The sequence below is a fragment of the Ovis aries genome, chromosome 13, assembly GCF_016772045.2.
Source record: "Ovis aries strain OAR_USU_Benz2616 breed Rambouillet chromosome 13, ARS-UI_Ramb_v3.0, whole genome shotgun sequence".
In the NCBI taxonomy this organism is placed as follows: domain Eukaryota; kingdom Metazoa; phylum Chordata; class Mammalia; order Artiodactyla; family Bovidae; genus Ovis; species Ovis aries.
In genome coordinates, this window is record NC_056066.1 from 40,390,365 (window position 1) to 40,415,968 (window position 25,604).

General features: G+C 44.1%; 1 long non-coding RNA gene across 1 annotated transcript; it reads left to right on the plus strand.

Moving 5' to 3' along the window:
- LOC121816265 (uncharacterized) lies at positions 1–24,732 on the plus strand. The gene is made up of 4 exons (XR_006055785.2): positions 1–6,659; positions 16,695–16,774; positions 23,041–23,182; positions 23,273–24,732. It is a non-coding gene; the product is annotated as an uncharacterized LOC121816265 (long non-coding RNA).
- The last annotated feature ends 872 nt before the right edge of the window (positions 24,733–25,604 follow it).

The following is a 25,604-nucleotide window of genomic DNA, read 5'->3' on the forward strand; positions in this document are numbered from 1 at the left end:
AGAGAGGAAGAACAGGATGAAGGGGACAGGCTGTGAGGTCCCAACCGGCGGCTACCACAGAGGACGGGTCCTTGAATAAACCAAGGGACAAGGTGCAAGTGGAAAGAAAGGTACCGAGGCCCAAGGCTTGGGGGATGCTGTGTTCCAAAAAGCTTTGGGAATTACCCAGAAGCTGAGGGTTAAGAGAAAAGCCAAAGTAGGCAGTTCACTGCCCTAAGATGGTGGTTTTTGGAGGATTCGAAGGAGGGAAGCAGAGATCAGACTAGCATTTCTAGGGGAAGCAATTGACAGAACAGATACCCGGGCCCTGACGGCAGATGGAGGCCTTGACCGTGGTCTTTGGTTGTGTTTGCCAATAGCACGGTGGCTACAAAGTGGAGCCCGTGCGTCAGTATGCTAATGGCGGCCTCTTTAAGTGAAATTAATGCCTGGATTGTGTGAGGAGAGGGCCCTTCATTATTCCCTGTGATATGAAGATGTGTTGGAGATTCTTCCCGGCCTCTCAGTGACACTCTTCTTACAAAATTTATCTTTTATGGGTTTGAAGCTCTTTTAGATACGTATCAAAGACCTTCCCATGCCTCCACCATGCATAATATATTCTGCAACAGCTTGTAATAAATCATCCTCCATCTCTGACTGGTTGGCTGTGAGCAAACGTGGCTACTGGCTGCATGGAAAGGATGCTAGATCCTCGCACATAACGCCTTACCTCTTGTGCTACCCCTTTCTGTGGTCCGTCTCCCCCAGGGAGCCCCCGAAAATGCAAGGAGCTGGAATCACCCAGTTACTCTCTTCTGCTGCTAAATCCACTGTCTGTGCGGATGATACAGAAGATGTTGCTGTTGTTGTTCCATCGTGCAGTCATGTCTGACTCTTTGCAACCCCATGAACAGCAGCTTGCCAGCCCTCCCTGTCCTTCACCATTTCCAGGAGTTTATTCAGACTCATGTCCATTGCACTGATGATGCCATCTAGCCATCTCATCCTCTGATGCCCTCAATCTTTCCCAGCATCAGGTCTTTTCCAAGGAGTCAGCTGTTCCCATCAGATGACCCAAACTCCCTGAATGTGTGGATGACACAGAAGATGTACCATGATGCTATTTAAAGTTTCGAGAATTCCCCCTACCTCCATTGTCTGGCTTCCTGCTTCCAGGAATAGAGGTGGCGCAGATACTCGCTTGAACTGGGAAAGGTGGCCTGGCACTGTGGTTGTGTTACTGAGTCCAGGCTTGCTCTGCTCACCACACAACAGGCCGGTAAGTCAGGAGACGAGGTGTTGAGGCAAAGTATAGTGACTTTATTGGAGAAGATGGCAGACTAGTGTCTCAGAAAAAATGATCTTATTGGGATCTGGTTGCCAGTTTCTTTTTTTAAAAAATTTTATTTGTTTTTTAATTGAAGAATAATTGCTTTACAGAATTTTGTTATTTGCTGTCAAACCTCAGCAGGAATCAACCATAGGTGAAGAGGTGGCAAGAATACATAGAAGAACTATATAAAAAAGATCTTCACGACCCAGATAATCATGATGGTATGATCACTCACCTAGAGCCGGATATCCTGGAATGTGAAGTCAAGTGGGCCTTAGGAAGCATCACTACAAAGCTAGTGGAGTTGATGGAATTCCAGCTGAGCTATTTCAAATCCTAAAAGATGGTGCTGTCAAAGTGCTGCACTCAATATGCCAGCAAATCTGGAAAACTCAGCAGTGACAACAGGACTGGAAAAGGTCAGTTTTAATCCCAATCCCAAAGAAAGGCAATGCCAAAGAATGCTCAAACTATCACACAATTGCACTCATCTCACACGCTAGTAAAGTAATGCTCAAAATTCTCCAAGCCAGGCTTCAACGGTACACGAACCGTGAATGTCTAGATGTTCAAGCTGGTTTTAGAAAAGGCAGAGGAACCAGAGATCAAATTGCCAACATCTGCTGGATCATGGAAAAAGCAAGAGAGTTCCAGAAAAACATCTATTTCTGCTTTATTGACTATGCCAAAGCCTTTGACTGTGTGGATCGCAATAAACTGTGGAAAATTCTCAAAGAGATGGGAATACCAGACCACGTGATGTGCCTCTTGAGAAACCTGTATGCAGGTCAGGAAGCAACAGTTAGAACTGGACATGGAACAGCAGACTGGTTCCAAATTGGGAAAGGAGTATGTCAAGGCTGTATATTGTCACCCTGCTTATTTAACTTCTATGCAGAGTACATCATGAGAAATCCTGGGCTGGATGAAGCACAAGCTGGAATCAAGATTGCCAGGAGAAATATCAATAACCTCAGATATGCAGATGATACCACCCTTATGGCAGAAAGTGAAGAACTAAAGAGCCTCTTGATGAAAGCAAAAGAGGAGAGTGAAACAGTTGGCTTAAAACTCAACATTCAGAAAACAAAGATCATGGCATCTGGTCCCATCACTTCATGGGAAATAGACGAGGCAACAGTGGAAACAGTGTCAGACTTTGTTTTTGGGGGCTCCAAAATCACTGCAGATGCTGACTGCAGTCATGAAATTAAAAGACACTTGCTCCTTGGAAGAAAATTTATGACCAACCTAGACAGCATACTAAAAAGCAGAGACATTACTTTGCCAACAAAGGTCCGTCTAGTCAAGGCTATGGTTTTTCCTGTGGTCATGTATGGATGTGAGAGCTGGACTATAAATAAAGCTGAGCACTGAAGAACTGATGCTTTTGAACTGTGGTGTTGGAGAAGACTCTTGCGAGTTGCTTGGACTGCAAGGAGATCCAACCAATCCATCCTAAAGGAAATCAGTCCTGAATATTCATTGCAAGGACTGATGCTGAAGCTGAAACTCCAATACTTTGGCTACCTGATGCGAAGAACTGACATTTGAAAATACCCTGATGCTGGGAAAGATTGAAGGCAGGAAGAGAAAGGGATGACAGAAGATGAGATGGTTGGATGGCATCACCGACTCAATGGACATGAGTTTGAGTAAACTTCAGGAGTTGGTGATGGACAGGGAGGCCTGGTGTGCTGCAGCCCATGGGGTCGCAAAGAGTTGGACATGACTGAGCAACTGAACTGATTGAACTGAATACATATATCCCCTCCCATCTGAACCTCCCTCCCATCTCCCTCCCCACCCCACACCTCTAGGTTGATACAGAGCCCCTGTTTGAGTTTCCTGAGCCAGTTTCTTTTATAGAGCAGAGAAGGGAGGAGGTGAGGAAGTAAAGTAAAAAGGTGCTAAATCTTACAAAAGCTCCTGGAATGGCCAGCCTCAGGGTGGCGCCTGTTCAGTCACTCAGTCGTGTCTGACTCTTTGTGACCCCATGGTCTGCAGCCCGTCAGGCTACTCTGTCCATGGTATTCTCTAGGCAAGAATACTGGAGTGAGTTGCTATGTCCTCCTCCAGGGGATCTTCCTAACCTAGGGATGGAACCCAAGTCTCCCACATTGCAGGCGGATTCTTTATCGCCTGAGCCACCAGGGAAGCTTCAGGGCAGGGGTGGGTTAATTTCTTCTTTTTGCAGCCATTCACAGGTGGGCACGGTCAGGATGTTTCTCTGCACAAAGGCACTTTGGTTTAACACTTGGACAGAGGGGCAAGGTTCCCTGAGGCAGACCATTCTATATAGATAGTATCCTTTTAGTGAAGAAAAGCAATGGGAAGCAAAGGTTTAAGTAAAAGAAACAGATCCAACTTGTAGTCAGATTTTGTTCTTCCCTGTAACAGTTGCATCTGAGCTGATCACAGAAGGGCTCTGTAGCATCTTGTTGAGAAGAGAAACAAGATGGGACAAAGGGAAGACCCTCCAGAATGGTGGCCTTGGGACTGGGAAAGGTGTCACCCTCCTCCTGGCTGCCACACAGGGACAGTGCCCAGGCTGGTGGCTTGGGGAAAGCCTCCATCACCAAGGTTATTGATGTCAAATCAAAGGGGTTAGGTCAGTGGGATTCTGTATGTGTGCTGCAGGTCATGAAGCAGAAGGGCAGGTATTTCAAAAGAAACAGAATTTTGCTTTCTGTGGTGTCATTTCCAAAGGACAACATGTATGGAGGGAAATTCGCCTTGTGGTGGAGATGGCTGAGTGTCCCTACCCCACATCAATTTTCTTCCTCTTTCTTAGGAAAAGAACCCCAATTTATAGCCGGACAAATGACACCATGGAGTAAAGGTGACACTTCCAAGCCTCCCTTGCAGCTAGATGTGGTCCTGGGACCAAGTTTTGGCTTTTGAGGACATAGAAATGTCTTATGGCAGCTTCTGAGAACTCCCTTAAGTGGTAGCTAGTGTGTGCTCTTTGCATGTTTTTCCTTTCTCTTTATCCTTCCTTCTGGCTGGGATGAGGGACATACTGGCTGGAACTGGAGCAGCCACTTTGAACCATGAGGTGGAGAGTGGAGATCATCCTTGGTGAAGCTACAAAATAGAAGGAGGTGAGTTTCTGAGACTTCATGCTCTGCTGGGGACTCCCCGAGTCTTCTCAAAACCAGGCAGCTGCTGGAGGCTCTTCCTAACTCATTCTTCCTTTCATCCCTTCATTCACAGGCAGCAGAGATGCATTAGGACCAAGACTCTCCCTGCCTTGTCCTGAGCCCTCTGTCTCTATCCTTCACAGGCACATCCCCCAATAAAACTCTTGTATATCTAATCCTGTCCTGGGGTCAACCTCTCAGAAGACTCAGGCTGACACAGGATAGATCTGGGAAGGAGTGCGTAGGGAAGGGCTGTGGGCATGGGAGAGAAACATCCTAACACAAGGAATATTTGTGCAAAGTTCCTGTGGTTCAAGAGACCAAGGGAGTTAGAGGGATTGAAATGACATAAGGCCAGTGTGGCTGGAAGGCAGAGAGCAGACAGAGCAGGAGGTAAGGACAGGAGAAAAGAGCTGGAGTCAGCTCTTCCCGGTTTTTATCCTGATAAGAATGGATGCCATTAGATAACTTTATGCATGGGACGCTGCAGTCAGATGTGAGCAGGCTCTGATGTGGTCCCAGTGAGAGGTGGTGGTGGCGTGGATGGGAGAGGGTGGCAGCCTGGAATGAAGGAAGTAGGTGGATCCAGAAATGATGCAAGAGGCAAAGTGCCTACTATGTGTGGGGTGCCGCTCTGAGGATACATCAGTAAACAGTGCTCATGTTTGGAGGTGTGGGAGAAGGCGTCTTAATTAAACCACTTCAGGCACATCAGATAATCAGTATCTACTCCGTGGATCAACATCTCCAAGATTTGCTGCCACATGTTACTAGGATTTCACAGCTAAAATGAAGTCCTTCCAGATGCTGTTTAAACCCACATCTGCTTTCACGGCCTGAATCTCAGGGGAGCCGAGAATGGCTCCAGGTATCGGAGACGTAATGCTTAGTGGTAAGGTGAGTAAATCCCTCACTCTGCTTTCTCATCTGCCAAGAGCATAACCAGTCTTTCAATAATAGCTAAATAATTTTGGGGAGGGGGGGCTTTACTGTCACTGGAGGCTCATAGATGCCAGAAACTTAAAAGCAAGAACCTCATAGAAATTAAAGTCCATCTGTCAGGTCTGTAGAATCAGTAGCTTCTAAATTTGTCAGGATTTAGTAAGTGCTGAAAACTTTGCTTGAATCCTGACGGGTCATCAGTGCACACTGAACCAACAGTTATCCTCTATCCTTACTCCCTCACTGGCATCTGATTTAACTGAAGGAAGAACTATTATTGTTCCCATTTAACAGATAAAGAAACTGATTCTTAGAATGATTAAGCAAAATTCGGAAGTCCTACAACCAAAAAAACAACAGAGGCACTCTTTGAACCCCCTTCAACTTCCAAAACCAGTGCTCTTTATTGCTTTCTTTTAATCTCTTAGAAGCTGAAGACGTTCAATCGGAATGTTTCTAAAATTCCCAGAGAATAAAGAACAGGCCTAATAAAAGTAGATTTGAATTTAATTTATAGTAATTTCAGTTACAGATTATCCTCTGAGTGCTAAGTCTCTTCAGCATGTCCATCTCTTTGGGACCCGGTGGACTGTAGCCCACCAGGCTCCTCTGTCCATGGGATTCTCCAGGCAAGAATGCTGGAGTGGGTTGCCATGGCCTCTTCCAGGGGACCTTCCCAACCCAGGGATAGAACCTGTGTTTCTTGTCTTCTGCATTGACAGGCAGGTTCTTTACCATATTAGATATTAACAAACAAAAATACATTGTTGGGACAACTCTGGACAGTTCCTCAAACATTACAAAAATGTGTTTGTGATTAGTTTTAGAGAGGAAGAGTTTACCCATAATAACTTTTATGGATTTTTGCTGCATAGTTTGAGTAGCTCAGTAAATAAATATGATCAAATACCCACCCTCACAATCGAGATCTAGGACTTTTCCACCTCTCCCCCCAACCCCCATTGAAAACTTCCCTATCCTGCTATACAGTCAACCTTTCCCTGCCTCTCTGGCCCCTGCAACCCTTGATCTGCTTCCTGTCACTATTGTTTTGACTTTCCTAGAATTTTATATGCTGCTGATAAGTCGCTTCAGTTGTGTTCAACTATTTGCATCCCCGTGGACTGTAGCCCGCCAGGCTCCTTTGTCCGTGGGATTCTCCAGGCAAGAACACTGAAATGGCTTGCCATGCCCTCCTCCAGGGGATCCTCCTGACCCAGGGATGGAGCTCGCATCTCTTACGTCTCCTGCATTGGCAGGTGAGTTCTTTACCGCTAGTGATACCTTGGAAGCCCATCATATAATATTAGGGTTTTTTTTTTTTTTTTTTTTGAGTCTGTGTCTGGTTTCTTTCATTTGGCGTAATCCTTTTCAGATGTATGCATTTTGTGGCATGTATTAGCAGTTCCTTTCTTTCTCTTACTGGATAGTATTTCATTGTATGGATATTATCTGTTAATGGACATTTGGGTGGTTTCCTATTTGAGGCTCTTTCCAATGAAGCTGTTAACTAGCATTTGCGTGTGCATTTTATGAGGACATAACTTTTCCTTTCTCTTGCATAAAAATATAAGATTGGTGGATCACATGGAAATTACATGTTTAAGTCGATCAGAAACTGCCAAAGTATTTCCCGCAGTGGCTGCACCTTTGCAACTCCACCAGCAATATGTGAGGGTCCCAGCTGCTCCAATGCTCACCAGCGTTTGGCTTCGTCAATCTTTTTTATTCGAACCATTCTACCGGTGTATAGTAGCACTAACATGCATTTGAGGATACAACCTTCTCAGACACTCCGCATGTCACCTTCAGCTTTGCTAAAGGTGGTCATAGGTAAGAGTATCTGATGGGTCAACTTGAGGTCACCCAGATCTGCACTACTTTCATCTGAGAGGGAAGTTACCCAGGTTTCCTCAGTGGTCCAAGGGCACAAACTCATTTCCCAACCGTGTGACAATGGGAAAGCGACTGGCCTCATTTTTTAAAACACTGAAGTATAGTTGACTTAGGGCTTCCCTGGTGGCTCAGAGTTAAAAGAATCCATCTGCAAAGCAGGAGACCTGGGTTTGATCCCTGGGTCGGGAAGGTCCCCTGGAGGAGGGCCTGGCAACCCACTTCAGTATTCTTGCCTGGGAAGTCCCATGGAGAGAGGAGCCTGGCCAGCTATAGTCCACAGGAATGAAAAAGAGTCAGACACTACTTAGCAACTAAACGGTATATTAGTTTCAGGTGTAGATAAACTTTGGCGCTTACACTTCATTTAAAGTTATTGGAAAAAATAGGGCTGCCCTGGTGGTCCAACATTTAAGACTCTGGGCTTCCACTGCAGGGGGTGTGGGTTTGATCCCTGGCAGCAGCCCACACCTCCCCCCGCCAAAGTTATTATAAAATATGGGCTATATTCCCTGTGCTGTACATTCATCCTTTTGTCTCATTCATTTTATACCTGGTAACTTGTACCTCTGAATTCCCTTCCCCTGACTTGCCCCTCCCCTTGGCCTCAGTTTATCTCCTATGCAATGGAGACAAAATTGCTCCTGGACATGATTAAGTTCAGAGTAGCTGGACACTAGTAGGCTTATTTATATGGGGTGATCCTTTGTGGACAATAAAAACACCATTAAAATTCAAAATGGCCCAACATTTACATATATGATGGAAGTAAAGTATTTTGATACTTTGTGAGCGCAGAATGTCACCAAAGTGGAATTTTCTTTCTTTTTCGGCGTGCACCTCCTCACCTCTTGCTTGTGTCCATAATGCCAGTCTGGCCTACGAGGTGATGTCTATCTCCTAGGCGTGCTGAGATAGTTAAATGAGATAATCAGTGAAAGCACTGAGGACAGAACCCAGTAGATGGTGGGCTTTCAAGAAAGAGTAGGTTATGTTTGGAGATGAAACCACCATCCGAATGCCGGGAGAGGTGTGTTTAGGAAAAAAACGACATAGTGAGATGATTAAGAAGCACCAAAGAGAAAAGTGAAAAAAAAAAAAAACAAAACCCACTTGAACCCTCCACCCGACACCCAATCCCACCGCCCTCCCTGGAGGCACCCGCTGTTACAGGTGGTGCACATTTTAGATACGTGGAGGTATATAAGGTTTCAAGGTGTTTGAGGCACAAATAGGCAACTAGCACAGGGCCTCGTCTTGCTCTGGGATTTATTTAACTCTTGTGTTTGATCATAGATACAGTCTACATCTTCCTTCCTCTCCGCTCTCCCCACCTTTTCTCTTTCACCTAGAAACACCTTGAAGAGCTTTCCGGGTGCGAGTGCAGGCCTGACCTCTTCCTGTTGGCCGCTGCATCCTCTGGCACACTACAGGTGTGCCACGTTTAGGCAACTGTAGGGCAGCGACCATAAACCCTCCACCTCCAGACGACCCTCCTGGGTTTAAACCTGGTTTCACCACTGGAGTGCAGCCTTGCTTAGCTTCCCTCATGCGGTACAGGCCCGACCTTGCTCAGCTTCCCTGAACCCTGGTCCTCTCCTTGGTGCCCTGGTTCTTTCATCTATAAAAAGCATGAGCTTGTGAAATGCATCCACTTCCAAGAAGTCCAATGAGGAGGGCATGGCAACCCACTTCAGCATTCTTGCCTGGAAAATCCCATGGACAGAGGAGCCTGGCCAGCTATATAGTCCGCAGGACTGCAAAAGAGTTGGCCACTACTTAGCAACTAAACATTATATTAGTTTCAGGTGTACATCAATGGTAGAGCTTATATTCCATTTAAAGTTACTGGAAAAAATAGGGCTTCCCTGGTGGGCCAACATTTAAGACTCTGAGCTTCCACTGCAGGGGGCGTGGGTTTCATCCTCCCACCAAAGTTATTTACACAGCAGATAGCATCTGCCATGCTTCCCCTGGGGCTTGACATGCAAAGGGATGCAGTTTGAATTCCATGGAAACCTTACTTGTTCTTTTAAAAAATTTTCTAGTAGGTGCAGTTGAAACCTTGGCTTTAAAAATTTCTAGGCATAAGAAATTATATTTTATAGAGTTTCCTAGAAATTTCCCCTGCATGACCCACTGGGCCACAGGCAGGCTATCAGGCAGTTCCAGTGATTCGCTATTTCACCTTGGCGTGTCTTTTATCAGAAATCATATGGAAACTTTTTAATTTATGGGCTTTTATTGCAATCCACAATTCACCCTGAGTCGTCTATTATTAAGTGTTCTAGAGGTTCTTATTGTGCCTTATCAGGGAATTGTATCTCAATGCAATTCATCTGGAGTCATTCTTCACAGAGAAAATCTTTCATATTACCTTTCTCTCATCATACTATGACGACTCTTGAATACATCATTATTCCACAATGAGCTTATAAATTATTATCATTAGGCAATTTTTTTAATAATCTGATTTTATAAACTGCTTCTTTTTATTATCGTTAGAGGGAAACCAGTAAATGCATCTGTCTGTTTTGATCTACCAAGATAATAGTAATAGAAAAACCAAGTTGGGACATCTCACTGAGCTACAAAGAGACTGGATATGCAGTGTGTGGAGACTGAAGCATTCGTGTGCACATAGCTGCCTTCCACGATTCCTTCTTGTGGGTCTCCACTGCCGCCCGTAATGGTATCCTAATTGGTTATGCTGAGTTCCTGAAGTGTCATCAGCTGGATTCTTTTCTCTTCACAGAAGGGAGATTTAAAAAGGCAAAATAAAAACTTGTGGATAATATTGCTTTTTAAAAAATAATTTTATGTATTTTTGGCTGTGCTGGGCTTTCCCCTGGCTGCGGAGAGCTGGGGCTCCTCTCTAGCTGTGGCATGCCAGCTTCTCGCTGTGGTGGCTTCTCCTGTTGTGCAGCATGAGTGCCAGGGCTGGTGGGCATCAGTAGTTTCCGCTCCCAGGCTCTTGAGTATAGGCTCAATAGCTGTGGTGCCCTGGCTTAGTTGCTCCATGACATAAGGGATCCTCCTGGACCAAGGATTGAACCTGTATCTCCTGCACTGGATGGCAGATTCTTTACCACTGGAGAAGACTTCTGAGAGTCCCTTGGACTGCAAGGAGATTCATCCCGTCCATCCTAAAGGAGATCAGTTCTGAATACTCACTGGAAGGACTGATGCTGAAGCTGAAACTCCAGTACTTTGGCCACCTGATGCAAAGAATTGACTCATTTGAAAAGACCCTGATGCTGGGAAAGATTGAAGGAGGGAGGGGAAGGGGACTATAGACGATGAGATGGTTGGATGGCATCACTGACTCCATGGACATTAGTTTGAGTAAGCTCTGGGAGTTGCCGATGGACAGGGAGGCCTGGCTTGCTGCAGTCCATGGGGTCACAAAGAGTTGGACATGACTGAGCGGCTAAACTGAACTAAGCCACCAGGGGAACCCTTTTTTTCTTTTATTTTGTCATAGCACATGGGATCTTAACTCTCTGACCCTAGTTGAATGCTCACCCTCTCCCCAGCCATGCATTGGAAGCTGAGAGTCTTAAATACCAGGCTGATGGGAAAGTCTTTAAAATATTTTTAAATGCAGGAAAAAACCCCAAGGTGGATTATGTAGAATATATGATTCAGGATGTGAAATGATAATCCTGTCTGGTCTGGGTCACGGTCCCCACCACCTTCCTTACTTGTTCCTGGAGAATGCAGATCTTTCTTTCTGGGGTATCGCAAAGTAAACCAGTTACACATATTCATATAGCCACTCTTCTTTACAGTCTTTTCCCATACAGGTCGTTACAGACTATTGAGTAGAGTTCCCTGTGTTATACAGCAGGTCCTTATTAGTTATCTATTGTATATATATTAGTGTGTATATGTCGCTCCCAATATCCTAACTTATTCCTCCGCCTTTCCCCCAATAACTATAAATTTGCTTTCTACATCTGTGCTTTTATTTCTGTCTTGTAAGTAAGTTTGTTTGTATCATTTTTTGGATTGAAAATATAAGCAATATCATGTATTTGTCTTTGATTTCACTCAGGATGACAATCTCTAGGTCCAACCATGTCACTGCAAATGGCAATATTTTTTTATTTTTTATGGCTGAGTAATATTCCTGATTTAACATTCTATCTCAGGCTCTGGAAGCTGTGGAAATATGGGTTATTTTTTTTTTTCTTCCTTGGTGTGTGTTACATCTCACTTAGTAATGGGCATGCAGGTGACAGAGAGGGGAAGGGCCTTTTGGGAGGTCAGCTACTTTCTCCTTTGATACCAAAGGAAGGCCACCTGGATTGTCACAGCTCATGGATTTACACGAACCGTGTATTAGAACTTAGCCTAAGTTACCAAGAATTCTAATATTAAATGTCTTTTCCTTCCGCTATATTTTTTGATGGAATTCACTATATGCTCTACCAAAAAACTGAAAAGGAATTACAACATAAACAGACTGAAAATTACTAAGGCTTGTGGAATATAGTACTATAGCTATATTATACATAAAAGATGGAGAAGGAAATGGCAACCCACTCCAGTATTCTTGCCTAGAAAATCCCATGGACGGAGGAGCCTGGTAGGTTACAGTCCATGGGGTCGCAAAGAGTCAGACACGACTGAGCGACTTCACTCACTCACTCGTACATAAAAGATAGGAACACTGAACACCTGAATAAGTCCATTACAAGTGATGGTTTTGTGGGATCCTATTCTGCAAAGCTGTAGCTTGACCTTTGGGGCCCATTGGAGTCTCTGCAGCTTCACGTTAGAATGGAAAGAATGCTAGGATATCTAAGAAGATGTGTGTATGCATATTTTAAACCTCAATTTGACTTCCTTCCTTCCTCTGTATCCATGGAAAATTGGTCCTAAGACCCTTGCAGATACCAAAATCCTCAGATGCTCGAGTCCTTTATAAAACTGTGGAGCACAGTCAGCTCTCAGAGTGCATTTTCCACCCATGGTTGGTTGTCCAGTGTCCACTTGGGGGCAAAATCACCTCTGGTTATTTTGGGTATTAGTTGAAGTTCTGCTAAAGTTATAGATCTCTTTTGGAAAGAGTCATTCTCATGGTATCAAGTCTTCTCAAACACGAATGTGTTTCATCTCTCTACATGTTTCTCAATCTCATTTCATGTCTTTTAATAACATTTTCTAATTTCCTTCATGAAGGTGTGCACGTCTTTGATTAGATTTATTCCTAGGCTCTCTGCAGTGTCTTTGCTGTTATTACAAAAATTGTGTCTTTTCCAATTCTAATCTCTAACTGGTTGTTGTTGGTTAAAAGGAGCATTTATTTTTTGAGTGTGTGTGTCCACCATGCATCTGGGAATCTTATTCAATTGTTTTAAATCTTAATTCAATTGTTTCAACTGTTTGAACATCTTCTAGAATATTCTATGAAGATAATCATATTGTCTACAAATAACCACAGTGCTGATTTCTCTTTTAGCATGCTTGCATCTTTAACTTCTTTTCCTCACCTTACTGCACTGGCTAGGACCTCCAGGAAAATGCTGAATAGTATCAGGGATGGAGGGACACTTTTATTTTACAAGCCAAGAAACAATACTTTGACCTTGTTCAAGGTCATTCAATGACTCAGAGCAGAGGCAAGTCTAGATTCTAAGGCTTATGAACTTCTCTTCCTTTTATTTTTTCTTGCTTCTTTTGTTTTGAGTTAGTTAGCATAAAAACACTTTGCTGTCAGAACTCTTTTGATTTTTGACCTATAAAAGCTTAAAAGAAAGTTACATATAGTCTTCTATGTGGGTGGAACACAACACATCAGGATCTTAATACTGACGCATGAAACCTGTGTTATTCTTTGAATATAAAACATGTCAGCTCTTTAAAGCTTATATCTGTGAGTTTGCTTCCACATCTTGTTAGAGAGAGGTTTTTGGATAATGTGGGTCTTATGATAAAATATCTAAGTTTTATGGATCACATAAAATGAAGCAAGCACTAGGCTAGGTCCTTTTAAAAGTATGCTTTCATGATGTCTTTCGAAAAATGCTCTGAGGTGTATATTATTACCCTCATTTTACGGATGAGGAAACTGAACTTGAAAACACTAAGTAACTTGCCCAAGGCCTCTTATTTCTAAGTTTACAGAGCCTGGATTCAAACCAAGTTTGGATATCAAAGCATACTATCTTCTGGCTGTGTATCCTGCTTACCATCAGGCAAACACGTGGGAAATTAACATCAGATGGATTCCAATTCCATTTGGAGGGTCTAGGGACTAACTCTTTTCATTGCTTTAGATCATATGAGCTCTTTTCATTGCGTTATCTTAGATTAAGAATGCATGAAAAATAAAGCAAATGAAGTTGTCTCTTACTATTGCTTTCCACATAAATATGCACAAAGCAGTAGCAAATTTACGTCAGTAAATGTCCCCAATATGCTGGGCACATTATGCATTATATATCTTATCTGCATAACAACTATGGGAGGAAAGTCTCGTTAGTACCATTTTAGGGATTAGGAAATGGGTTTCTAGAGACTGAGTAACAGCTAGGAAGGAGCAGAGTTGGGTCACTAGACCCTGCTAGACACTATAGCCAAGTGACCAAGCTGGCCTGTCAGCTCAAAGCTGTGTTTTGGTCACACTCAATTCTCAGCGGAAAAAAATGTGCCTCAGCAGCTGCATTTTAAGGCATCATTTCCATCATGGTGCAGGACGTGGAACCAAAGAGAGACTTCTATAAACATGAGTACATGTTCCCAGACAAAGGAGGTGATATCTCTGACAAAGAGCCGTTATCCAGAACATCTGCTGGGCTGTTTCTCCTTGTTTTAAATAATGCACAGAGAGATCTGATTCAGGTGTGCTCCTGAGAAGCCGGCAGCTTCTGCCGCGATTTCTGTGATCTCTGGGTGTGATGAATGAGAGCTATCTGTTGATCATGGAGTACACCACTTAATCAAGCACTTTGGCTGCGGATCAAATTTTCTATATTTTTAACTATAATTATAGCTATAACCAACACTACTTAGCCTGCTTTATAATTTACATAGTGATTCCACATTCAGTGTCTCATAAGCATTTAATCTTCAAAACAGCTCTGCTCTGCAGTCATTAATATTATCCTTGTAATAATGTGTTTGAGATTGTCCACACGTATCGACAGAGAGAGACAGCCCAGAGAGGGACAGCCCAGAGACATTATTCTTTGGGAAGAGTGAGCTGTCACTCCATGGCTTAATGTGGTGCTGCTTTGGGTTAATTGTGTCCAGAAAGGAAGATGCTGGAATATATATATATATATATATATATATATATATATATATATATATATATGAGTTATGGTTATCTCTTGTAGTGAGAGAGTTTCAGAAAACCTTCCTCATTCATTTCATGTCTTTTTGTATTCCTTTAATTTTTTTAAATTTAATTTTTATTTTGTTATTGTTGCTGTTCAGTTGCTAAGTCATGTCCGACTCTTTGCGACCCCATGGACTGCAGGCCCAGGCCGCCCTGTCTATCACCAACTCCCGGAGCTTACTCAAACTCATGTCCATTGAGTCAGTGATGCCATCCAACCATCTCATCCTCTGTCGTCCCCTTCTCCTCCTACCTCCAATCTTTCCCAGCATCAAGGTCTTTTCAAATGAGTCAGTTCTTCTCATCAGGTGGCCAAAGTATTGGAGTTTCAGCTTCAACGTCAATCCTTCCAATGAATATTCAGGACTGATTTCCTTTAGGATGGACTGGGTGGATCTCCTTGCAGTCCAAGGGACTCTCAAGAGTCTTCTCCCACACCACAGTTCAAAGACATCAATTTTTTTGACACTTAGCCTTCTTTATGGTCCAACTTTCACATCCGTACATAAAAAGCTTTGTATTCCTTTAATTTTTTAAAAACTTAATTTTTATTTTACACATATAAATATTGGATTGGCCAAAAAGTTTGTTTGCGTTTTTCCATAATATCTTATGGAAAATCCCAGACAAGCTTTTGGCTAACCTAACAGTTCCTTTAAATGCACATTGTATATAAGTACAAAAGTACACAGGTGTATTGTTTTAAAAAAATCATTTAGTTCCATAAAGCTGATAATAAGACAGTAGTATTTGAACCCATCACTCCCCTCACCTTATCATTGCTAGGAGGCAACGACTTTGAACTCCTCAGCTGTTTGGTCTTTATTCATATATTTCAAACTAAATGTTTTTACTTCTATTTCTTACTGTTCAGCTTGAGATATTCTCTCTTGGCTTCCTGCTATGAGAGATGAAGATTTAGAATCCTTGTACACATGCCTCCTATCCCCCTTCCCTATCCACTGTGGTCCAATAACAGGTGAGTTATTGCTTGTATATAACTTGTGATAAGTATATCACAAGTTACACAGTATATCACCCAGATATTCCTCACTTCATGTACAGAGTTTCCTTCCAGAGTGGGTAATAGTCTCTCCCTCTCTTTTCTTTTAGAAATTTGCTATTTTAAATTTAATATTATATTTACTTTTATTTATTTATTTGGCTGTGCCAGGTCTTAGATTCAGCACATAGGATCGTTTATCTTCTTTGAAACCTGTGCGAGCTTTACTCGCAGCTTGTGAATCTTAGTTACAGCATGTGAGTTCTAGTTCTCTTACCAGGGATTGAACCCAGGCCCCCTGCATTGAGAGCTTGGAGTCTCAGCCACTGGACTGCCAGAGAAGTCCCCCTTTGCTGGTTGTTTAAAAAAAAATTTACTAATCACTAATTCATTTAAAAAAGTTTGCCAGAAGCCTGTGTCTTCTCAAGATATTCAAACAGTTCAGGAACCCACTGTTTACCATGTTGATGACATTGCTCCAGGACGTCCACATCTTCTTGTTCCAAGACGGAGGGGCCTCACCTCAGGCCGGCTGACCGAGGTCATACTGGGAGTGCCTTTACTCATCCTCTGAGTCTCTCTACTTTTCTTCTGGGATGGAGCCCGTGTTTTCTGGATTCTGCTTCTCATTCTTTCTTGATTTACTTCTCCCCATTTTAGCGAAGTGTCTCTCAGGTTGCCTTCTAAATAAATAGTGTCAAAAAAGATAAATGTTTCTAAGGCTTCGAAGTGCGAAAATGGCTTCATTCTACCTTTACACTTGTTGACAGTTTGGCTGAGTACAGAAAATTGTTTGGAAAGAATATTTTTTCTAGCTTTGGTATTGCCATTGGGAAGTTCAAAGATATTTTGATTCCTAGTCCTTTATATATGAAATTTTATTTTCTTTGTGGGAAAGTCAGGATCTTCATTTATTACCGGTACTCTGAAATTGCCAAATAATAGGCCTTGGTGTGGCTCTATCCTCATATATTTATTTTAAGATTTTTTTTAATGTAGATGATTTTTAAAGTCTTTATTGAATTTGTTACAATACTGTTTCTGTTTCAGGTTTTGGTTTTTCAGCTGCAAGGCATGTGGGAATCTTAGCTCCTCACCAGGGATCGAACCTGCACCCCCTGCATTGCAAGGTGAAATCCTAACCACTGGACCGCCAGGGAAATCCCTGTTCTCACATATTTTGATGGACATTTGATGACTGCTTTCAGTTCTGAGTAACTTTACTGAGTCATTTATTTTTAAATGATATTCTCCTTTCTGTCTTTTTGTTCTGAAATTCTGATTATTGGTTATTGGGCCTTCTGGACTGATCTGACTTTAAACATATCTTAAAATTTAAATTCTATATCTTCTATTTTTTAAAAAGAGACTTTTGTAGCTGTCCTTTTACAACAGAGGCATTCATTATGGATTTGTGGTTGTTAACCAACAGCAGAACGACCACGGCAAAATGCGGTTCCTCAGAAGACATGACTGGTTTCATTTCGTAGAGGGGACTTTGCAGTTGAAATACCTGGTATACCCACTCTGATGGGATTCCCATTCAATTCATTCTTTCATTCAATCAATAATTCAGCAATTGTTCTGACACGTCCCAAGAATCCATACAGTTCTGAATTATTTTTCATTCATTTTGCTGGGAATCAGTGAGCCATTTTAATGTGAAGACTTGGATTAAATCCTTTGGTAACTTTTCTTCTCTTATTGCATGACTTTGATAATTTTTTCTAAAACTGTTTTTGAGATCATTTCCTGGATTGATTCTCTATGCATGATACCATCTCTACCATCTCTATGTTTTTGGCTGTTGTATATTTGCTCTGTTCTCTTGGGAGTGATCGTGGCATTATCTCCCAATTCATTTACCATTTAAAATCAGAAAATACATTTTTTATTTTCCAAGAACTCTTTTATTTATTCTACTTTTAAGGCATTCTATTCCTGTTTTGTGGATGGGCTATAATCTCAAAATCACTCTGAGGATGCAAATTTGAATGCTTTTCTGAAGTCTTCTTTAGTTTCCTGAATTATGTCCATTTTCTCTGGGGTCATCTCTTTCCACTTGTTTTGGTGTTTCTGTTCCAGTAGCTTGTAGTTTGTATTCTCCATATATCTAGTGATCCTTTGTCGTTGTGAATTTTGAAGAAGGAGGAAAGGCACTGATTTTTCTAGGTGCTTGGTGTGCCCTTTGCAGCTGTTAACAGTGTCGACTGGATGGCGAGCTTTTCAGGGGAGCAGAACTGACTGAGTCAGAGGCTTCACTTTAGGGGGAAGTGGTGGGGATGGAGTTTTAGGGCTGGGCACCCTCACAGGCCAGGACAGAGAGGGTGTGGATATGGTGCCAGTACCCACTCTAGTTTGCTCCATTTAGAAGGAAATACTTTGAGTTATCCTTCCCCCTCCCCAGAAGCCAGAGTACTGGCTGCATGGCCTGCCCTCTTTTTGTTCAGAGTGGGGTGTGGTGGCAGGGAGCAAACGGTTTTGTGGTTGGGGGAACTGATTTGAACTCCTCCCTTTAAGCAGTCCCGCTTTTCCCTTGTGCCCATCTTTGAGCCTCATGGTCCTTTGGAGGTCTTGCAGCAGCTCAGCTTCTTTGACTCCGTCCCATGTGGTGCATTTTGAGCTATGGTTTCCCTACACAGGCTGACTCTTCAGCCTGCTTCCACCCACTCAGTCCCGAAGATTCGGTTTTGGAAATCTTCTCTTACTGCACGGCATGTAGAATCTTAGTTCCCGGACCAAGGACTGAACCTGTGCCTTCTGCACTGGACGCAGAGTCTTAACCACTGGACCACCAGGGAAGTCCCAGAAGTCTTCATCCTTTGATTGTTGGTTTCCTGGCCATTATCATTTGTTCTTAAGAGAATGTCATCCTTTATTCTTTCCCTATTATCTTGAAGGAGTCTTAAGTGAGGAAGGAGACACATGATGCCCCATTTCTATCCATAATTTGCTTATTTTTGAACAGTCTACTTTGGCTTACTTTTCTGAAAAATAATTTGTGCTTCTTTAGACAGATGTGCTTTAAATATGTGATGATCAGGGAAGAGGCGTGGGGGAAGGTGTGAGGGGCACCTGCTGGTGGCCATCTTGGCCTTTCAGTTGTCCCAGGAAATCGTGCTCTGTCCTGAACCAGCACATCCTGACAAGCAAGACAGAAGCCTGCCCTTGACTGGCAACCTCCACTCTTGAAGGAAGTTCTCTGCCCCATTGCTACTTAAACCTGACCCTTGGGAGGTCTTACTTGCTACCCCAGCTAGCTTATTAAGAAGCATTCCTTTTGGTTGTTTTGATGAGAAAAGCTCTGCTGAATGCCATTTTTCCCACATGGCTCTGTTTCCAGGTCTGTTCCAGCAGCCTGGCTCAGTGCATCCGGCTGGCACACTGGGGTGATGGGTCATAGCCCGGGGAGTGGGGGGCACCTCTGTGCAGGTGGATTTTCCATGGGGAGCCCCGCTGGGAGCCCTCCCTCTCTGCCCGGAGGAGAAGCTGTCAAAGACGCTGATGCCAGGACTGAAAAACCAGTCTTGGCTGTTGTCCTCGCCTCTCAGCCCGCCCTGGTTTCCACCCAGCACTCGAGTCTCTTGATCTGTGCCCGTTTCCAGCCGCTCTGAGTGGGGTCACCAATTAGAGCCAGAAACAAAAGGGTTTCCTGCGCCCACGTGGTCCCCAGCCCTGCGCTTCCTGCTGTCTGTGTGTGCAGCGCAGTTTCCGCCTCTCCTGACCGGCCCCTTCCGCTCTCCGTGTGCGTCCTGCTCGGTCTTCATTATCTCCCTTGGCTTTGCTTTCCTCTTCTTCCTTCCCCCGCTGGAGCCACCCAGAACGAGGGAGCCCCCTTTCCTGTCCCCTCGGGGCCCCTCAGCATCTCTGCATAGACCCGTCACCTGTGGGACCCCGGGGCATGGCACGCAGCCACTCAGGCCCACAAAGGAGCCCTCAGAGCCGCGGCCGGGCCTGGGCCGGGCGCCAGCACGCCGCGGAGAGGGGCCCGGCCTCGCAGGGGGAGTGAGAGCCGCCCCGGCTCGCTGTGGGGTCTGGGGCCAGTCACTTGACCTCTGCTCAGCTCCTCGTCCTCCAGAGGAAGTCAGGATGGCGGCCAGAGGACGCCGGTGGAATCGCCAATGAGGGCCGGAGCATGGGGACCCAGTCCCACTGCCCTGCAGCCGGCTGGTTGGATGGGGGCCTGGGCACACTTCTTGCACACACACACACACACACACACACACACACAAATGTGCGTGCACACATTCATGCCCCCATATACACGCACTCAGACACACACAAGTGCACAGGCACTCACACACAAGTGTACCGACTGACAGACATAGATGTGCACTCAGACACGTCCGGGTCCACACAGTCACACGAACACATTTACACACAGACATGCACAGACACACACACACAAATGCCTGCTCATCGCACAGGGAGGACACACATCAATGGGTGTTTGTGAATGGGATTCCCAGTGAAATATAAACAAAATGTCAACATCTCATAAAGAGAGTGCAAAGCAATAGGGGTGCACCCCTGGTATTTCCTCCACTCTTTTGTTTCACTCTTGGTCAACAATCACAGCCTGGGGGTGCTTGTCCTTGGGCTGGCACAGCTGGGGAGATGGCAGAGCAGCCAGCAAGGTCCCAGGCCTCAAGGGGTGTTCAGTGGATTTGGGCAATCCAACAAGCCACTGGCTATGAGACATAATGAGTTAACAGGCTCTGGGAGAGAGTCATTGGATGGCCATCCTGCCAGAAAGGAGAATCGGGGAAGGCTGCATGGAGGCAGAGGCTCTTGGTTTACTCAGAGAGAGCAGAGTATATGCTATTTAGCTGGATTTGGCTTCGGAACCACAGACCACAGCTCTGACTCCAGAAATGCCTGTGGCTTGCATGGCAGGAGTGAAGAGAGTCCCACCCAGACCACACATCCGTGATCAAACAAATGGCACTGCTGGCTTAAGCCATTAAGCTTGTTTGTTGTTGTTTCTTTAAACTATCATCGGTTTACTTATTTTTATTGAGACTATTTTTAGAGTGATTTTAGGTTCACTGCAACATGGGGCAGAAGGTACAAAGATTTCCCTGCCCCCACACATGTAGCCCCTTCCTCGCCACCACTTGATGCATTTTAAATGACATGTCATCACTCAAAGTCACTTTACGTTAGTGCTCTCTCTTGGTGTTTTACATTCAGTGGGTTTGGACAAATGGATAATGACATGTGTCTACCAGTCCACCATTTTAATGGTGCTGTTTTTTCCTTTATAATTTTATTTTATTTTATTTTTGGCTGTACTGGGTCTTCACTGCTACACAGGCTTTCTTCTAGTTGTATTGACTGGGGGCTACTTTCTAGATGCGGTGCACCAGGTTCGCATTGCTTGCGCTTCTCTTGTTGCAAAGCACAGGCTCTAGGCATGTGGGCCTCAGTAGTTGTGGCTCCTGGGCTCTAGAGCACAGGCTCAACAGGTGTGACACACAGGCTTGGTTGGTTTTGGAGCCCTGGCTTTAGGATATGACAGCACTCAGAGTTTGCCCGCAGCCTTGAAGCCGAGGGGTTAATAGAGTGGTTTCAGAGCCAGGGCCCCTGGCTTCAGATCTTTTAGTCCCCAGCCAAGTGATCCCAGGGACTGTATTTAACCTCTCAGTGTTAGCCTCTTCGAGTATAAACAGTCATAATAAAATGAGAGTGTTGTGAGGGTTAAATTAGTTAGTACGATGAAACTTTGGAATGAAGCTTGGTACAATAAAATATCTATGTAAATATTATTTATTACTATAAACAGTAAAGATTATTTTTTCTAGAAGAGTCTCCAGGGGTGAGTTGCTTAGTTTTCATTAAAATTTTGCCAGCCCAAGTGCCTACCCACAGATGATTGGGTTAAGAAGGTGTGGTGCATATATACAATGGAATATTACTTAGCTATAGGAAAGAATGAAATACTGCCCTTTGCATGGATGGACCTAGAGAATATTATGCTTAGTGAAATAAGTCAGACAGAGATAAGTCAGAGAAAGACAAATACTATATAATATCACTTATCTGTGGAATCTGAAAAGTAATACAGATAAATGTACATGCAAAATAGAAACAAACTCTCAGGCATAGAAAACAAAGTTGTGGTTACCAAAGGGAAGGGAGGAGAGGGGAGGGACAAATCAGGGGTATGGGATTAACACCTAGAGACCACTGTGCATAAAAGAGAAGCAATAAAGATTTACTGCACAGCACAGGGAATTACACCCCATATCCTGTAATAACCTATAATGGAATATAATTGGCAAAAAATGGAATCACGGGGCTGTATGTGTACCTGAAACTAACACAGTATTGTAAATCAACCATAGTTCAATAAAAAATAAATTAAAAATAGATTTTTTTCAAAAGTGAAAAAAAAAAGATCAACTCAGTGTTTGTGGTCTCCAACGGTTGGAGCTCCAGTGCCCCAAAGCCCATTCCTGCGTTTCTGATCCTTGATAAGTAGAGTGATGGGCAGGTCAGAAGGAGCAGCGAGTGGGATGTCGTCTACAGATGGAGATGCTGAGGCCGGCCCTGGGCTGGTCCCACCAGGCAGGTGGCAGAGGCGGAGCCCAGGGCCTTCACTCTTGACACCTCAGCTGGTGGAAGGAAGAGAAGGAGGCGGTGGTTAGAGGACAATGGGATTGGATCTTATCCAAAGACTGACTTCTTCCACTTTAGAAATGGGCAACAGAGCTGGGGTCTGTTCTATGGAGTCCTGGGTTGCCGTCCAGGTAGCAGGACAGACAGGCTTATCTCTGCTGGTAGAGCCACCACCGTGGGAAGCCCTTTGGGCGAAAACAGACAGGCTTCCCCAGTGAGCACACACGCCCGGGTGACAGAGAGGAGGATGAGGATGAGGATGAGGCCCCTGGACTGAAATGAGCCCCTGAAGGGCAGGGAGCTGTCTTCCCCAGGGGATGGAAATACCCCTTTCTCTTCTTCAATATTGACCCACAGGAGGGGAAAAAGGCATCTTAATACTTTTTCAGTGGATAATGAAGCAGTTTATTTAATATTATTTGGATAACAAGGCTCCACATGAACAGGATTCGAATGTCAGTTGTCTTAGGGGAAAAAAGATTTATTGGTTGGTAAATATTGAGAAAGAAAAGCTGATAAAGAACAGCTTCAGCTGCAGCTTCTGCCTGGAGCAGGAGAACAGGCCTGTGTTGTATTTTGGGGCCCTGGGAAGGCAAAAAATTGTGAATGTCTTTCTTTGTTGCTGGGTGTAAAAGTGGAGACCGCTACAAATAATTTCTTATTTCTGTTCGCATAGATTTAAAATTATGTAGTTTCCCTACCTTGTTAAGTATTAAAGCGTTCTTGTTTAAGGAAAAGGCACTTAAATAATGAAGCTTATGTATCTTGTTTTCAGACATCAATATCTGGCTTTGAGTGGCACAAAGGGATCAAGGAATGTAGATTCAGAGCTCCCCGGGACGCCTGGCAATTCTAATTCGACTCCAGACTGCAAATGGGCACAAAACTGTTGAAACTTTTGTTGCCGAGAAGGCTGGGTGAGCACGTGGTGTTGGGAAATTGTATTTTCTTCTTCGAGTTCTTCTGTTTCCGAATATTTAATCCTACTGTTCTCCTCTTTCGTGAAGGTCTCTTTAGTAAAGGATCTCTTTCCTGATGCTTCAGGCAACACAGACGCTGGATTCAGAAAACACCAGACTGGGTTGCCGCCTTCCGCGGGGCCTGACGTGGGGAAAGCCTGCCATCTGGTGGTCAGTGGGATACTCAGCACCTCGATTCTGTCCAGGAGTTGGAAAGGGAGGCTTGCAAGTTGCGTTTCCCCAGGACAGGTGGGGCGTCTTTATAAATCTTCCAGACAGTGGCTGGTAAGTTTCAGTGAACCTTCTGTGTGTCCACTGTCATTCCCTGAATAGGCACACGATGCCTTCTGTGCGACAAGGAGGACAAAGGTGGGGAAGACCCAATCTCACAGTGACAATAAAGAACCAAGGCACATTTACCAAATGCCTCTTGAGTGCCTGGCACGGAGCCAGGAAAGGAGCGAGTGAGCTGTGTCTAAGGTCATTGATGTCAGAGTTGATGGGCAGAGGTTGTGAGAGCTGGCTTGTCCTCGCCTGGCAGGATGTTCAGTTGGACCTTCAGATGAAGTCAGACAAAGTCCAGGGAGTTCTGATTTATCTTTTCAAAATATTGGGTTGACCATGTTTTGGTCAATTACTAGGTCTTCCTCAGCCTTTTAAAACATTTTTCTTTTCCCACGGCTTTTTATTTTGGAAAAAGAGTCTTTGAAAAATTTCAATAATAAGTATACGGAGCCCTTGTAAATTTTCCACCTATTACAAACCCCCCAACTGTTAACATTTTGACGCATATTTGTTTTCATCAAGCTCTTTTTGGATTTGTGAAGCTTGGCCCTGAAATACTTCAGTGGGTCTTTCTTAATAATGAGGAAATGTTCTTACATAAGCATTCTATGAGCATCACACTTGGGAAAATTTACAGTCTTCTAATGTAAAGTCCACATCAAGTGATTGAATACTTAATAGATTTTTGTTTTGACCCACAGTGGAATTAAGGATGACAGACGGTGTTTCCTTTTATCTGCTTTCATCTAGAACACTTCTTTGGTCTTTTTTATGGTCTTTCACAGCATTGACATTTTGAAGAGTTTTAAAGGATATTTCTCAATCTGGATTTATCTGATGGCTTCTTCCGGATTAGTTTTAGCATAACTATTTTTGGCAGGCATCTTACCAAGATGACACGGCTTCCTTCTTGGAGCACTGTGCTGGGGGAACGTGATGCCTGTTGGTCCGGTTACTGTTGATGTGGACCTTTTGATCATGTGGTTGAGGAAAGGTTTACCAGTAGAGACCAGCCTATCTGTCCTGCTACCTGGATGGCAACCCAGGACTCCACAGAACAGATCCTAGCTCTATTGCCCATTTCTAAAGTGGAAGAAGTCAGTCTTTGGATAAAAATTCCAGTCCCACTGTCCTCTAAACCACTGCCTCCTTCTCTTCTTTCCAATTTCATTGGAAAAATGCCCATCATCCTTTGTAATTAATAAATGACCGACTGAGTGACACTTTGAGATTGAATATTCTGTTTCTTGGGCTTCCCTGTTGACTTAGATGGTAGAGAATCCGCCTGCAATGCAGGAGACTGGGATTGGATCCCTGGGTCAGGAAGGTCCCCTGGAAAAGGGCATGGCAACCCACTCCAGTATTCTTGCCTGGAGAATTCCATGGAGCCTGGCAGGCTACAGTCTCTGGTATTGCAGAGAGTTGGACACAACTGAGAGACTACCACAATCTGTTTCTCAGCATTCTCTTGCCCAGCAGTTTCAGGATCCATTAATGATCCTCATTGGAACCAATTAATGTTTGCTGGCTGTACAGTGATGTCTCATTTTCTATTGTTTCTTCTACTTTCTGTTTTTAAGCGGTCACTGTTCTGTAAAGAAAAGCTTTCCCTCCCATCTCCCTCCTCTTTCAGTATCAGTAGGGACTCACGGGTTCTTTTCGGATTCAGTGTGTTTCTGCAGTTACCTGTTTTGATAACCAGATCATCCCAGATGTGGCAAATGGCATTCCTTCCTGGCTGGACCCCCATCCCTGGGTATGTCCTTACTTTGTGGCACAAGGTGCTTCAGGTTCACTTTGGTCTTTCCTTGCCTCCAGCCTAGAATCAGCCATTTCTCCAAACCCACCCATCTTTGGCTGTTTATTTAATCTCTCTTACTATTGTTATTTTCTGTGATTATGGTTTCAGTGTGTCTGCCCTCTGATGCTCTCTTGCAACACCTACTATCTTACTTGGGTTTCTCTTACCTTGGACGTGGGGTATCTCTTCAGGGCTGCTCCAGCAAAGGGCAGCCACTGCTCCTTACCTTGGACGAGAGGTAGCTCCTCCCGGCCGCCCCTCCTGACCTTGGACTTGGAGTAGCTCCTCTGGGCC